Here is a 15243-nt window from a genome sequence, read left to right as displayed (position 1 = left end):
ATCACCAGGTATTGTTCTCTGACTATAAATGCGGCAACCTTCCATGGAATCCCACACTCGCTCACCTGACGAAGGAGAAAGCCTCCGAAAGCTTGTGATTTTCAAATAGAACAGTTGGACTATAACCTGGTGTTGTAAGATTCCTTACATAATGTGAAGGGGACAAAGGATTGGTCGGTCCAGTTCCCAAAGAACATGGCCTCGCTCTTGCTACGATTTACCCTGGCTCCCGATACCAGTTCAAACTGGTCGCAGATGATCACCAATCTGCGGACTGACAGCTGGTCCCAGCAAAACACAAGCAGCTTCTCACTATCATATACACAAACACTTCAAAATATATAAGTCTGTTTTTGTAAAGTTCAAGACTAACCACTCAGACTGTGTCCTCTTCCTCCAGCTCTCTATGAGAGAGAAGGAACACTCATCAATGGTAGAGTGCAGCTGCCAAAAGCAGCACTCACTACCTGCTTCCTGCTCAGAAGAGAACACTGTAAATCCTCCTCGTGGTTAGTGAGACCAAACACTCTAGAAACACATTTCTCTAGAAAAAAAACTATAGAAATGATCCCTAAAAGTATAGTCTTAACAAAATATCAGCACAAGCGCAGGTGCCAATACCAGAGATACACATCACAGTCCCCATGTGAAATTCACATGCATACTTTACCTCAATGTTTTTAATAGATGAAGATACGGTAACAATAAGTCTACAAAGAACTCATATTTTTAAACAAGTAAAACACAGAGGCGAAGCAAACTGTAAACAGTATTCAAAGTCAAATAGAAATCTGCATAATAGTCAGCTTGTGCAATCAAAGCTCAAGTTTGAGTGGGGCGGGGCAGCACCGCTGCACTATGGAGCTTCTATTCACGGTCTGATAGTTGAAGGATCGCTATCCAGTGACCCCTGCTGGAAATCCGCATTGGGAAGACGGCCTGAGGACAGCACCGGTTCCGTTATGATGCTCTCCGCCATCGAATAGCCGGCGGCCACTCGCCGACCAGGATGACACATGAATAATGTGACAAAATGGAGCTATTTTCTTAACTCCAACTCTCACTGAATAGCATTTCATTTCAAGGACATGTTTTTAAATATGAATGTAATGTAAATTTCCCAAGGTGAAAATTTTGAGCATTTTAGCAAAATTATAATTTAGGAAATTAATCACCCAACCCCTTTTGAGGCCAGATGCAATAACGGACTAACTGCAGCTGCTTCTACACCCATTATTGTTCGGTAAATAGGGTAGCCTATCGGCTGGCAGGGGCCCATTGAGATCTTACCAAAATTATGAAAAATATCTTCATTAATAAAGAAGATTTAACGAAATATTATGAGTAAATTGCTACTTCACCAAATAACCTGAACCATTTAAAAGTTGAGAGTCAAACATGTGACTTCATCCACAGCACTGAACACTGGCTGCTATAAAGTCATGATGTGGAGATGCCGGTGATGGACTGGGGTTGACAATTGTAAACAATTTTACAACACCAAGTTATAGTCCAGCAATTTTATTTTAAATTCACAAGCTTTCGGAGGCTACCTCCTTCCTCAGGTGAACTTGGTGTTGTAAAATTGTTTACAATTGCTATAAAGTCAGCCTTGACATGTTACTTAGGCAACACAGAAGAAAATAGTTGAGTTTTGGGCCAGTATATAACACAGGCGCCCGTACATATTCTACTATTGCTATTTGAAATCTAAAGTGTAACAAAAATGAAACTGGGACTTTAAAAAAAGGTTAAAAATAAAAACAGAAAATGCTGGAAACACTCAGCAGGGGAGGCAGCATCTGTGGCGAGAGAAACAGAGTTAACGTTTCAGGTCACAGATCCAGCATCTTCTGTTTTTATTTCAGATTTCTAGCATTTTGGCAGTATTTCTAGCAGTATTTTGCAGAGCAAACGAAGTAAATTGGTTAAACCTTTAATATGATAACATTGTGACTCTTCAATCTAAACAGACACCAAAGCATTTGTTGTAAAATTATATCATTAAAAAACAGACCCATTGCCGTGTCATTGCATAACCGCAATGCCGTGACTCGGATTCGAACCGAGGTTGCTGCGGCCACAACGCAGAGTACTAACCACTATACGATCACGGCGTGCTACATGGGCCGTGAGAATAAAGCGCTGAAAATTAGTGCCATGTGTAACAATATTTCCAATTAAATTATTATCAATGAATTGATTATCATTCTCACTGATACAATGCCTCAACACTACTGAACAGCAGGCACTTCTTAACGTTCTATCCGATTTACAAAGTATCTGTTCTCTCTGCTCGCCTTTAGTTACCAATCTCTCGGTAGAATTATACGCCTACCTCCAGAAAATGGACAAATAATTAATTTCGCCTGAAACAAATTGCATTTTTGAATCGATCTGAGAACCAATATATTCATTCCTTTTGCCGCTTTAAATAGGGGGCACATTTTATGTTGGCGAAAGCTCGGCTCATTGTCGGGTGAATGGGGCTCGGGTTGATTCTAGTTTTTGTACCACTCATTATTTTACGGCGAAACTTGAAAGAAGCTTTTGTCCGAGAGCAGATGAGCCGGGTAGCAAGCTATGGTCGTATAGTGAGTGCTTGATACTATTGTATTGTGGCTGCAATAGTTTCATTATTTAACAAGGAAAATTGGTGAGTAAAAGTATTTTAATCAATAATAAAATATTAAAATGCCTTCAAATTTTTAGCAGGCAAAAGTATTAAAAGAATTTTTCATAATTTAAAAATGTTAACATTTTTGGTTTCATTCTCACAGAAGAAAGCACCTAAATTAATTAAATCATTGTGGTTTCTTGGAGCTTTCCTGATTGTCTGCAGGCGGTGAAGAGGGATTTCACAGAGCTTTTTCCTAAAATGGCCTGCGCTTTTTTTGCTTCTCTGGAAGATTGCATGGCTGCAGGGGGGGCAGGTTTAAGTCTGGGCGGAAACAAAATTCGTGCCTTTTAAAAATGGCGTCATTTTGGGCGTGAGTTAAGCGCCTAACTACAATACTCCAGAGTCTCCTCCATATTTTACTTCCATCCATCCATCAAACCCTCCACCTGAACGAATCTCCGCCCACAAACCTGGTCACACCCCGACTCTCAAAATTGAGTATCCTCCATTTGCGCTTATTTGGAGGGTCTCCTATTCTCAACCAGATTTTCAGGCGTAGCAAGAAGCAAAGTATTTTTTTCTGATCTTTTAATTGCAATTTGTTGAGCATTATACATTGTGGAGACCAAACGCAGATTGGGTGATCGCTTTGCTGAACACCTCAGCTCAGTGTCCCTAACTGCCGGTTGCTTGCCATTTTAATTCCCTGTGCCACTCCCACTCTGACCTCTCTGTCCTCGGCCTCTTACACTTCCATTGAAGCTCAAGGAACAGCAGCTCATCTTTTGACTAGGCACTTTACAATCTTCTGGACTCAATATTGATTTCAATAACTTCAAATCATAACCACTGCTCCCATTTTTTCGGACAGCAGATGCTGGTAATGGTTCTGATGTTGCCATTTGCAGCTCCTCTAGACCCGTCTTTTGTTTCTTTATTTGTCCTCCTTGCCTTGCACCATCATCCCTTTTGTCATTTAATCCCTTCTGCCCTCCACCCCATCGGAGACCTTCCCTTTTGTTCTTTTCTCCCTCCCCTTCCTCCCCCCTTTCCCTTGCTCTGTATTTGCTTAAAAAACTATTTAATCTTCAACTTCTACCAGTTCTGATGAAGGGTCATTGACCTGAAATGTTAACTCTTTCTTTCTCCACAGATGCTGCCTGACTTGCTGAATATTTCGAGCATTTTCTGTTTTTATTTCCGATTTCCAGCATCCGCAATATTTTGCTTTTACTATGCCAGCTGAGGCCTAACAAGTTGATGAAGTGGCACTTTAGCTAATGCCTTTTGAGGTGCCATATACATAACATCAAACCCACTGCACTAATTTCTGCCCTCTCCATTACTTCATCGAAGAACTCAATAAAGTTTACTTAAGCTAAGATTAAAGGTGAAATGTTCTTTTTAATTTAATTATAGGTTGATTAAGTCTCATAATACACTTTTTTCTAATACCATTGAATTACTTCAATTCTATTAATAAATTGAAGCAATATGTCAGTTCATTTCAGGTTCTGAATAAAATCCAAGCCCATGGCCATATCATTGCTTATCCACAATGCCGTGACTCGGATTCGAACCGAGGTTGCTGCGGCCACAACGCAGAGTACTAACCACTATACGATCACGGCGTGCTACATGGACTTTGGGACACAGTATTCCAACATTGTGCTAAAGTGCACAACAAAATAGTTTTAATTACTACTTGTGCCTCATTTCTGCACACAAGAACCAGAAATGTTCCTGTTCTCCAGGCAGCATGCCGTGATCCTATAGTGCTTAATACTCTACCTTGTAGCTACACTGGCTTTTTAATTGGGGTCAAAGCATTGGGCTTTGGTTTTCACTGCACATCCTAACAAAAACTGAAGGAATTTAAACAAGAAAAAGACGACACCTTCAAACATTAACAATTCTTTTCTCCGAGTGGCTCTGTGAGCTTATCCAGTGAATAGCTGAGCCACACCGTACAGGAACATCCCAGATTGGATCCTCATTTTGTGCTGTCTTAACTGATCTCTGCCAGGGCGAGTCAGCTTGCTACAATTGATCTCAGCATCTCTGGGATAGTAAAAGGGAAATTGGATAGAGTTTCTGCTTCTTATCGTTGTGCAGTGACCCTTGTTACAAATATCGAGTCTTCCATAGATATTCTCTTGGGTACTTTGGTGCTGATGCCAAACTTTTGTTTAATTTGAAAATATATTTATTTCATAAAATTTAAAGATACGCACAGTTTACACACAGTTCAAATATAGGGCACAAAATGCAGCACAGCAGTTCAAAGCAATACAGAACAGATTGTATACACTATGATCTCATTGATACAGTGCTATTGCCGAGCTTCCTACTTTCAGGTGTGTGGCCTGCACTACCCATAATTTAATTATACGATAACATAATCCAAGGGTGTAACAATACAACACCTTTGTGTTGTGCTGGCTGATCGTTGCATTGGGGGTGGGGGGCAGGGGGTGTCCCGGTGCTACAATTGGTCTCAGAGCTCCTGTGATAGCGAGGGGAAAATTGGATACAGTGCCTACTTCTCATCAGCCTCCAGCAACCCCGGTGGGAGTGCATAACTGTGGATTTCGAGTGAGGAGAGGATCAGGTTTAGTTGTCAGGTTTAGAGTAATGTTGATTTTTCCACTTGCCCTCGTGCCCTGACTGCCTTCACAAGCACTGCCTCTGTCCAATTAGAAGACCAAAATCCAGCAACTTTGCAATGAGAACTCTAACATTCCGTAGCTGGTGTACACATCAATTAATTCCAGTTTCTGAATAAAATCTGAACGCATTTTTTTTATACTTCAAAATATACTTTATTTCATAAAATTTAAAGATACACACAGTTCAATGTAAAAGGACACAATTCCAAGCAATGCAGTTCAAAACAATACAATGCAGATCGTACACAGTATGATCTCATTATTAGAATTCAAAACACGGTATATATCTTCTAATACATTCTGTACAATACAAAGTGGGGTAGCCTCACAAGGTGGTCTTTCCCCATACAGCCTTTGCGTAGGCCGTACCTCGCTACAGTGTGTCCCGCAGCACGTACTCCTGGACCTTGGAGTGTGCCAGTCGGCAAAACTCGGTCATGGACAGCTCCTTCAGTTGGAAGACCAACAGGTTTCGGGCGAACCAAAGGGCCTCCTTCACCGAGTTGATGGTCTTCCAGCAGCAGGTAATATCTGTCTCGGTATGTGTCCTGGGGAACAGCCCATAGAGCACAGTGTCCTCTGTTACCGAACTGTTGGGTATGAACCGGGACAGATACCAATACATCTCTCTCCACACCTTCTGCACAAAGGGGCAGTCCATCAGGAGGTGGACGACGGTCTTGTCCCCGCCGCAGCCTCGAGGGCCGCTTGCGGTGGTGCTGTGATTCCGTGTTGGAAGGACCGCGCTGGGAGGGCACTTCTTACCACCATCCAAGCAACATCCTGGTGCCTGTTGGTCAGTTCTGGCAATGAGACGTTCTGCCAAATGGCATTGACCATCTGGTCGGGCAACTGCACGATCGGATCCACCCTCTCCTTTCCCTGCAGGACTCTTAGAACGTTCCGTGCCCATCACTGTCAGACAGCCTTGTGGTCGAAGAGGTTCCTCCTCAGGAACTTCTCCACCTAGGACAGGTGAGGGGGAAGGAAGACGGTCCAGCTGGACGGGATGTCCTGCGTCTGCTCGGCCAGTGTGGCCAGACCTAGTCTTCTCAGTGTGATGGGCAGGGGACAAATGATCGGGTCTCCCACCTGCCAAAGAACATGGCTTCACTCTTACTTCGGTTCACTTTGGCCCTCGAGGCTAGCTCGAAACAGTCGCAGATGTCCATCAGTCTGTATACCAATCGCTGATCGGAGCAAAAGACGGTGACGTCGTCCATGTACAGGGAAGCCTTAAGAGCCTCCGCTGCCTGGAATCGTCAACCCTCTGATACCTGCGTCCATTCTGATGGATGTGGCAAAAGTCTCAATACAACATACGAACAAGACCGTAGACAGAGGGCAGCCCTGCCTGACTCCAGATCTGATCGGAAAGCTCTCCAACTCCCATCTATTGATTAGGACTGAGCTGCAGATGTCCGTGTAGAGCAGTTGTATCCAATCGCGAATTCCATCCCCAAACCCCATTTCAGCACATCCATCATGTACGTGTGGGATATTCTGTCGAAGGCCTTCTCCTGGTCCAGGCTGATGAGGCCCCATGTCCTGTACGTAGACAATCGTATCCCTGAGCAGCGCAAGGCTATCAGAGATCTTCTGGCCAGGTACCGTACAGGTCTGATCCAGGTGGATCACCAGCTCCAGAGCAGACTCAAGCCTGTTGGCAATGGCCTCAGACAGAATTTTGTAGTTGACATTTAGCAAGGAAATGGGTTGCCAATTTCTGATTTCTTCCCTCTCCCACTTCCGCTTGTAGATTAGGGAGATGATGCCTTTCCTCATGGACTCTGATGTGCTGCCTGCCAGAAGCATACCCCTGTACACTTCCGGTAAATCTGGGCCTATCCAGTCCCACAGAACCAAGTACAACTCAACCGTTAAGCCATCGTTTCCGGGAGTTCTACTCTTCTCAAAGGACTGGACAGCCTTTGTCAGCTCGTCTAAAGTTAGCGGCCGATCCATGCTCTCCTGCTCGCTGTACTCTAAGACCTCTGAGTATCGGGGTTTGGATGACTCTCCCTTCCTGCTCTTTGTCCTCCTGGTCTTGGGCTCTTTCACGTGGGGCCGTAGTCGGGGGGAGCGGTCTGGCCTCCTTTGGGGCAGCCACGACTGCTGCTCTCTTCTCCTGCATCACTTCGCCTCTCGCTACCCGTGCAAAGCTGTGTCTGCGTTTTGGGCAAGTCTTGTACAGGTGACCTGCCTCTTCATACAGGTTGCAGCACTTGGCCTCCTGACAATCCAGTGTCTGAAGGCCCTCTTTCCTGCAGATCACCGCCTTGCAGGAGGCCGCCTTGTGCCCAGGTTTGGCACAGGATCGACACACTCTGGGCTGCCCCGGTACACCACATACCCACGACTCGTCCCAATTGCGAAACTTGACGGGAGGTGGATGATGTTTCCGTTGGCATCGGCCATCAGTGTCGCCTGGATGCTCCTCATGCTCGTCCAGATCTCGCTCATGTCCTCGATGTCAATGCTCCAATCCGCTCCGTCCACATATCTCTTGAGGAACATCAGCACATCCATGAGGGGCACATGCAGGTTGAACATGTGGACTGTTAGCTTCCGTTCCTTCTCCTGCGGGAGTGCGAAGAGCAGCTCCGCAGTGAGGAGCGACAACGGCGCTTCCTTCCCCTTCTCCTTGAAGGCCTGGGGCATCTTCAGGCATCCTGCGACATCCCTGAAGGTCACGTCGAAATATCCGCTTCTCGGGAAGTCCTGCAGGCAGATGTCTGCTGCCTCGAATCCACAGGCTACGAAAAGAACCTTCCTCACGAAAACGGTCCGCCGCCGTCCTTGTGGTCAGCCTGACGGTGTTGCGCACCCTGTGTCCAGGTGCTCAGGAAGCTCTGGCTGCCATGTCCGCTGCAAAAAAGATCGTTTTCACCCTACTGGGAAAAGGTTTTAGACCGGTCCCTGGCCAGCATTAGGATCCACCTCTACGTTAGCAAAGCTCCAACGGGTTATAGCTGCTTCTGACTATCTAGCCTCATCCTCGTCCTCAGAGATCTGCCTTTTGGATCACGGACTCTCCCCTGCCAGGTAAGTATAAAATCTAAGTGTATTTCTGTTTTATTACTTACCCACATGCTGTGACTCAGACTACGAATCGAGGTTGCTGCGGCCATGATGCAGAGTACTAACCACTATACAATCATGTACATGCTAATAGGGCCTGGTGCTCAGTAGCCGAACATTATTCTAAAGTACACAACAAAATAGTGTTAATTACTAGTTGTGCCCATTTTCTGTGCACAACAACCAGAAATGTTCCTGTTCTCCAGGCAGCATGCCGTGATCCTATAGTGCTAATACTCTACCTTGTGCCTACGCTGGCTTTTTAATTGGAGTCAGAGCATTGGGCTTTGGTTTTCACTGCACATTCTTCCTAAGAATTGAAGTTACTTGGACAGACTGGAGAAGCTAGGGTTGTTCTCCTTGGAACAGAGAAGATTGAGAGGAGATTTGACAGAGGTATTTAAAATCATGAAGGGTCTAGACAGAATCGATAGAGAGAAACCGTTCCCGTTGGCACAAGGGTCAAGAAGCAGAGGGCATAGATTTAAGGTGCTTGGCAAAAGAACCAAAGGTGACAGGAGGAAAAACTTTTTTACACAGCGAGTGGTTAGGATCTGGAATGCACTGCCAGTGGAGGCAGATTCAATCATGGCTTTGAAAAGGGAACTGGATAAGTACTTGAAAGGAAAAAAAATTGCAGGGCTACTGGGATAGGGCGGGAGAGTGGGATTAGCTGGATTGCTCTTAGAGCTGGCACAGACTCGACTGGCTGAATGGCCTCCTTCCGTGCTGTAACCTTTCTATGATTCTAATACCAGGGAACTATAGACCAATTAACTTAACATCGGTGGTAGGAAAGATAATGGAATCCTTACTCAAAGATGTAAAAGAAAAACATATAGAAACCGAAAATATAATAAAGACTAGTCAGCAGGATTTCAAAAGAGGTCATGCTGGACCAACTGTATTGTATATTGCTGTACATTCTATGTAATTCTATGATAACATAACCCAAGGGTGTAACAATAGAACATCTTTGCGTTGTGCTGGCTGATCATTGCATTGGGGGGAGGGGCTGTTCAGGTGGTACAAGGTCAAGGCCTCCCTGTACATGGACGACGTCGCCGTCTTTTGCTCGGATCAGCTGTCGGTCCGCAGATTGATGAGTATCTGCGACCAGTTCGAACTGGCCTCGGGGGCCAGGGTAAATCGTACCAAGAGCAAGGCCATGTTCTTTGGGAACTGGACCGACCGATCCTTTGTCCCCTTCCCCGTCAGGTCGGATTACCTGAAGGTGCTGGGGATCTGGTTCGGGGGGGCTGGGGCGTGCATCAAAAACTGAGAGGAGCGTATTGCCAAGGTCAAGCAGAAACTGGGACTGTGGGATCGACGATCCTTCTCAATCGTGGGCAAGAACCCGGTCATCAGGTGCGAGGTGCTCTCGGTGTTGCTGTACGTGGCGCAGGTCTGGCCCATACCTCGCTCCTGCGCCGCGACAGTCACCCGAGCCATCTTCCACTTTATCTGGAGATCAAAAATGGACTGCGTCCGCAGGGACACAATGTACAAATCTCCAGAGAAAGGGGGGAAAGGCGTCCCCAACGTGGCCCTCATCCTGATGGCCACCTTTGTGTGCGGCTGCATTAAGATGTGCTTAGACCCTCAGTACGCAAACACGAAGTGTCACTACGTGCTGAGGTTCTACCAGTCCCCAGTGTTGCGAAGGATGGGACTGGCCACGCTGCCACAGCACGCTTCATCCAGTTGGACCGTTCCGCCCCACCTGTCCTTCGTGGAGAAGTTTGTGCAGAAAAACATCTTTTACCACAAGGCGATCAGCAAGTGGTCCGCACGTAACGTCCTCGAGACCCTGCGGGAAAAGGAGATGGTGGATCCTGTCGGTTGGTTCCCCGAGCAGACTGTCAATGTCATTTGGCAGAACGCCACATCGCCAGAGCTGTCAAACAAGCACCAAGGCTTAGCTTGGCTGGTGTTGAGAAGGGCCCTTCCCGTCAGATCCTTCATACACTCCCGGAGTCTCAGCGCCACCGCGCGCTGTCCCCGAGGAGGCTGCGGTGGAGACGAGACCGTCGTCCATCTCCTTCTGGAATGTGCTTTTGCAAAGAAGGTCTGGAGAGAGATGCAGTGGTATCTGTCCAGGTTCGTCCCGAGCAGTTCCGTAACACAGGACTCTGTGCTCTACGGGCTGTTCCCGGGGACGCACACCGAGACAGACATCAACTGCTGCTGGAAGACCATCAACTCGGTGAAAGACACCCTTTGGTCTGCCCGAAACTTGCTGATCTTCCAGTGCAAGGAGCTGTCCTCGACCGAGTGCTGCAGACTGGCACATTCCAAGGTCGAGGACTACGTGCTCAGGGATGCACTGAGGCTGGGTGCGGCCGCCGCAAGGGCCCTGTGGGGATAGGCAACCGTTTAGAGCCTTCCCGCCATTGTATACCGAGGGGATGCAATCAGGGAAATAGCCCCTCGGGCAGAATGTAAAATTCAAACTGATGTAATGTACCTGTAATGAATCTGTGATGTATCTGCAATGAATCTGTAACGTACCAGTAATCAATAATCTGTAGAGTGTAATGCAATGAGGCACCCTAGAGTGTCATGAACTGTAATTATGTACAATGTGTTCATTGAACTGTACTTGATGTAACCTGCAAATTGTATAATCTGTATTGTGTACGTTTGAAATGTGATATGACAACTGTTTTGTGTGTATTGTTGCAAATTTTATGAATAAAGTATATGTTTTGAAAAAAAAATTGGTCTCCGAGCTTCTGTGATAGCGTGGGGAAAATTGGATAAGTTCCTACTTTTTATTGCCCTCCATCAACCCTGATGGGGGTGCACACATGTGGATTTTGAGTGAGGATAGGATAGGGTTTGGTTGTTAATCCACCTATGAGCAAATAGCTTGCTGACGCTCATAGTCACCAATCGCACATGAATAATGGCCAATACTGGAGGCTGATAAAATCAGAGCCCTTTGCCATATCATTACACATCCACAATACCATGACTTGGATTTGAACCAAGGTTGCTGTGGTTATAGCACAGAGTACTAACCACTATACGATCACAGCATGCTACACAGGCACGGGTAGTTAGTAGCCCAATGTTATTCTACAACCACAAAATAATTTTAAGTCTTACCGTGCATAAGAACCAGAAACGTTCCTGTTCTTTAGACAGCATGCCATGATCCTATAGTACTTAACACGCTACCTTGTAGCTGCACTGGCTTTTTAATTGGAGGCAGAGCATAGGGCTTTGGTTTTCACTGCACATTCTTCCTAACAAGACTGAACGATTTTAACCAAGAAAAAGCTGACACCTTCAAACATTAACAATTCTGTTCACCTAGTGGCTTAGTGAGCTTATCCAGTGAATAGTTGAGCGAAACAGTACAGGAATGTCCCAGATTGGATTCTTCTTTTGTGTTGTCTTAACTGATCTCTGTCAGGGCAAGTCAGCTTGCTACAATTGGTCGCAGCATTCCTCGGATAGTGTGGGGAAAATCAGTGAGAGTTTCTGCTTATTGCTGTGCAGTGACCCTTGTTACAAATATCGAGTATTCCACTGATATTCTCTCACGTACTTTGGTGCTGATGCCGAGCCTCCTACGTTCAGGTGTGTGGCCTGTACTACCCATAATTTAATTATACGATAACATAACCTTTCTGTTATGCTGGCTGATCATTGCACTGGGGATGGGAGGAGGGGTGGGGTCCAGGTGCTGCAATTTATCTCAGAGCTCCTGTGGGGAAAATTGGATAGAGTTTCTTCTTCTCATCACCCTCCAGCAAACCTGATGGGAGTGCATATTTGTGGATTTTGAGTGAAGAGAAGATCAGGTTTGGTTGTCAATCCTCCTCTGGACAAATAGCCTGCTGACGACCATAGTCAGCAATCACACATGAATAATGGCCAATATTGGAGGCTGCTCAACACTTCAAAACCATGCTTTAGTATCAATCACTGTCTCAGGAGAAGAGAAAAGCACAGATGAAAATTGGTGATAAGCAGCGATTTAAAATATAACTGAATTATAAAATTGCTTCAAGTTATTACTGTAGTAGGCTAAAGTGAAGTTAAATCAGTATTCCAGCATACTCTAAGTTGCAAATATAAACCTCAATATTTAAAAATATATTTATAATTAAAGAAATTGGTTTCATGTTCACCAAATATAGCTACCTTGTTGATGAAAGTGACATGTTTTTAATTTAATTATAGGATGATTAAGTCTTATGAATACCATTGCAATACTTGAATTTTTCTAATATATTGTTTGATTGAAGCAACATGTCAGATAATATCAATTTCTGAATAAAATCTGAGCCCATTGCTGTGTCATTACTTATTCACAATACCATGACTTGGAGTCGAACCGAGGTTGCTGCGGCCACAACGCAGAGTACTAACCACTATACGATCACGGCGTGCTATATAGGCTCTGCTGTTTATCAGCCCAACATTATTCTACAACCACAAAATAGTTTTAAGTATTACTTGTGCCCATTTACTGTGCCTAAGAACCAGAAACGTTCCTGTTCTCCAGGCAGCATGCCGTGAACCTATAGTGCTTAACACTCTACCTTGTGGCTCCACAAGTAGTTTTAATTACTACTTGGGCAACACGTCATGATCCTATAGTGCATGATACTTTGCCTTGTGGCTACACTACCCGGGCTTTTTAATTGGAGTCACAGCATTGGTTTTCATAATCGCTGCACAATCTTCCTAACAAAAACTGATGGGTCTTAAACAAGAAAAAGCCAAGATGTTCAAATATTAATGATTTTGAAAATTGGATAGAGTTTCTGCTTCTTATTGCTGTGCAGTGACCCTTGTTACAAATCTTGAGTCTTCCTTAGAAATTCTCGCGGGTACTTCGATGCTGGTCACTCCCATAAACGTGACGAGCTTCCTATGTTCAGGTGTGTGCCTGTACTGCCCACAATTTAATTATATAATAACATAATGCAATAGTGTAACCATGCGACTCCTTTGTGATCCGAACTGAATATCTTGTCGTCTCCAATCATTCTGAAGGCAGACTGAAAAACTTTAGGGATGAGGCCAAGCATGAATCTTTAAGCTGCTTTATTTACAGACAGCAAGTTATCGTAAAGAGTAACAAGTGTGATCAAATCGCACCTTGATTTAACCAACTACAGAACCCTCTTCCTGAACAAGAAAAATATTTTTTTTAAATACCCCACACTGTCCTTATTAAAGGTCTTGCTTAACTTTTCCCAGTCAGCCTTCTGATTCTGACTAGCTCTTGCCTTGAGATGAGAAGTTTCTCCTCACCAAGCCAGGCTTCCTCCCCAGATCTAGCTGGCTGACTGCCCAAGTGTCCTTTTGTCTGTTTCTCTCTCTCTCTCTCTGTCTGTCCATTCTCAGCCAGTGGGTAGGCAGTCCATGTAATTTCTTCTCCATTCATTGATTTACCAGTAGGCCTATCAATAAAACCAGCTACCCCTCCTTTGCTGTGGGGTGTGGGTTTAAAGAAAACATTTCTAGTTATTCTCAAAGTGAAAATGGGCCATCTTTACTTGCTGGGCCTAATATGAGACAATTAACCATAAATGTTTCAGTTCAAAATAAACTGTGAGCCATAACATTCCACACAATGGCTCATCTGGCTTTATTACACAACTTCAAGGGTTGGTTAGCTCATTAGTAAATAAACTCATTTGTTTAAGTGGTTTTAGCCTGTGGCATTTAAAACACGTGCAAATTTGCTTTGTTTTAAAAGACAAAATTTTTAAATAACTCTCAAATCCTTTTTTTAAAAAAAATGACACTGACCCTGTTGGGAGTATATTTCCAAGTGTATATATATGTACTTTGAGTAAGCTGGGGATCAAGCTTGACTGTCAAGAATCCTACAGTCAAATAGCTTGCTAGTACTCATAGTCACCGCTGACATAAATAACAGCTGTAAACAATTTTACAACACCAAGTTATAGTCCAGCAATTTTATTTTAAATTCACAAGCTTTCGGAGGCTACCTCCTTCGTCAGGTGAACGATGTTCACCTGAGGAAGGAGGTAGCTTCTGTCATTAATAATTCACAAAGCTTGTGAATTTAAAATAAAATTGCTGGACTATAACTTGGTGTTGTAAAATTGTTTACAATTGTCAACCCCAGTCCATCACCGGCATCTCCACATCATAAATAACAGCCACTGCTAGATACACCCCGCACCCTGGGACCACAACTCAACACGAGCAAAACTTTCCAGGAGAGCAAAAAATTAAAAGGTGAAAAGTTTCTGACTTAATTATACATTCATTCTGAAACGAGACTGGGCTACTTTTTTTCTGTATTAAAATAAACTAAATTTGTAATAAATAGTGATTGAAGCAACGTGTTACATAATACTTGCCTAATGAATAAAATAAGAACCCATTGCCGTGTCATTGCTTTAGCCGCAATGCCGTGACTCGGATTCGAACCGAGGTTGCTGCGGCCACAACGCAGAGTACTAACCACTATACGATCACGGCGTGCTACATGGGCCATGTGAAAAAATTGCTGAAAATCAGCCTCAAATACAGCAAGGTGGAAATCTCAATCTATGAAATTGACATCGTTATTAAACACGGCGATAAATAACCGTTTTCTTCAGTAACTTTATATCTGATTCGCAGAATATCTTGTTCTCCTGATTTCACAGTTAATTTGTGCTGGCCACTTTCCGAATAAGAATTTATTTTTGCACAAAGCCACTGCAAATTGCAGAAACGTGGGGAAGGTTAAGTAGCCGGATAAATTTCAAGGCCGTTACACTGTCCGAGCCGGGGTGATACAGTAGTCCCGGAGTCGGAGCAAAGTCAATTTAGATTCGATGTTGCTACTCCCGCTGCTGGGAAGAGCACTGCTCAGAAACAGGCTTAGTTTGC

The 15243-nt window shown here is 44.4% G+C and overlaps 4 non-coding genes across 4 annotated transcripts; all 4 read right to left on the bottom strand.

Moving 5' to 3' along the window:
* Positions 1 to 371: 371 nt before the first annotated feature.
* Positions 372 to 587, bottom strand: LOC137299302 (small nucleolar RNA U3). Its single transcript, XR_010957874.1, has one exon. It is a non-coding gene; the product is annotated as a small nucleolar RNA U3 (small nucleolar RNA).
* A 1458-nt stretch (positions 588 to 2045) lies between these two features.
* Positions 2046 to 2117, bottom strand: trnah-gug (transfer RNA histidin (anticodon GUG)). The gene has a single exon. It is a non-coding gene; the product is annotated as a tRNA-His (tRNA).
* A 2062-nt stretch (positions 2118 to 4179) lies between these two features.
* On the bottom strand, positions 4180 to 4251 carry trnah-gug (transfer RNA histidin (anticodon GUG)). The gene has a single exon. It is a non-coding gene; the product is annotated as a tRNA-His (tRNA).
* A 10524-nt stretch (positions 4252 to 14775) lies between these two features.
* Positions 14776 to 14847, bottom strand: trnah-gug (transfer RNA histidin (anticodon GUG)). The gene has a single exon. It is a non-coding gene; the product is annotated as a tRNA-His (tRNA).
* Positions 14848 to 15243: the final 396 nt, after the last annotated feature.

Source organism: Heptranchias perlo, chromosome 28 (genome assembly GCF_035084215.1).
Source record: "Heptranchias perlo isolate sHepPer1 chromosome 28, sHepPer1.hap1, whole genome shotgun sequence".
NCBI classification, from domain to species: Eukaryota; Metazoa; Chordata; class Chondrichthyes; order Hexanchiformes; family Hexanchidae; genus Heptranchias; species Heptranchias perlo.
Note: the sequence above shows the minus strand (reverse complement) of the source record. Positions and strands in the feature narration are given on the sequence as shown.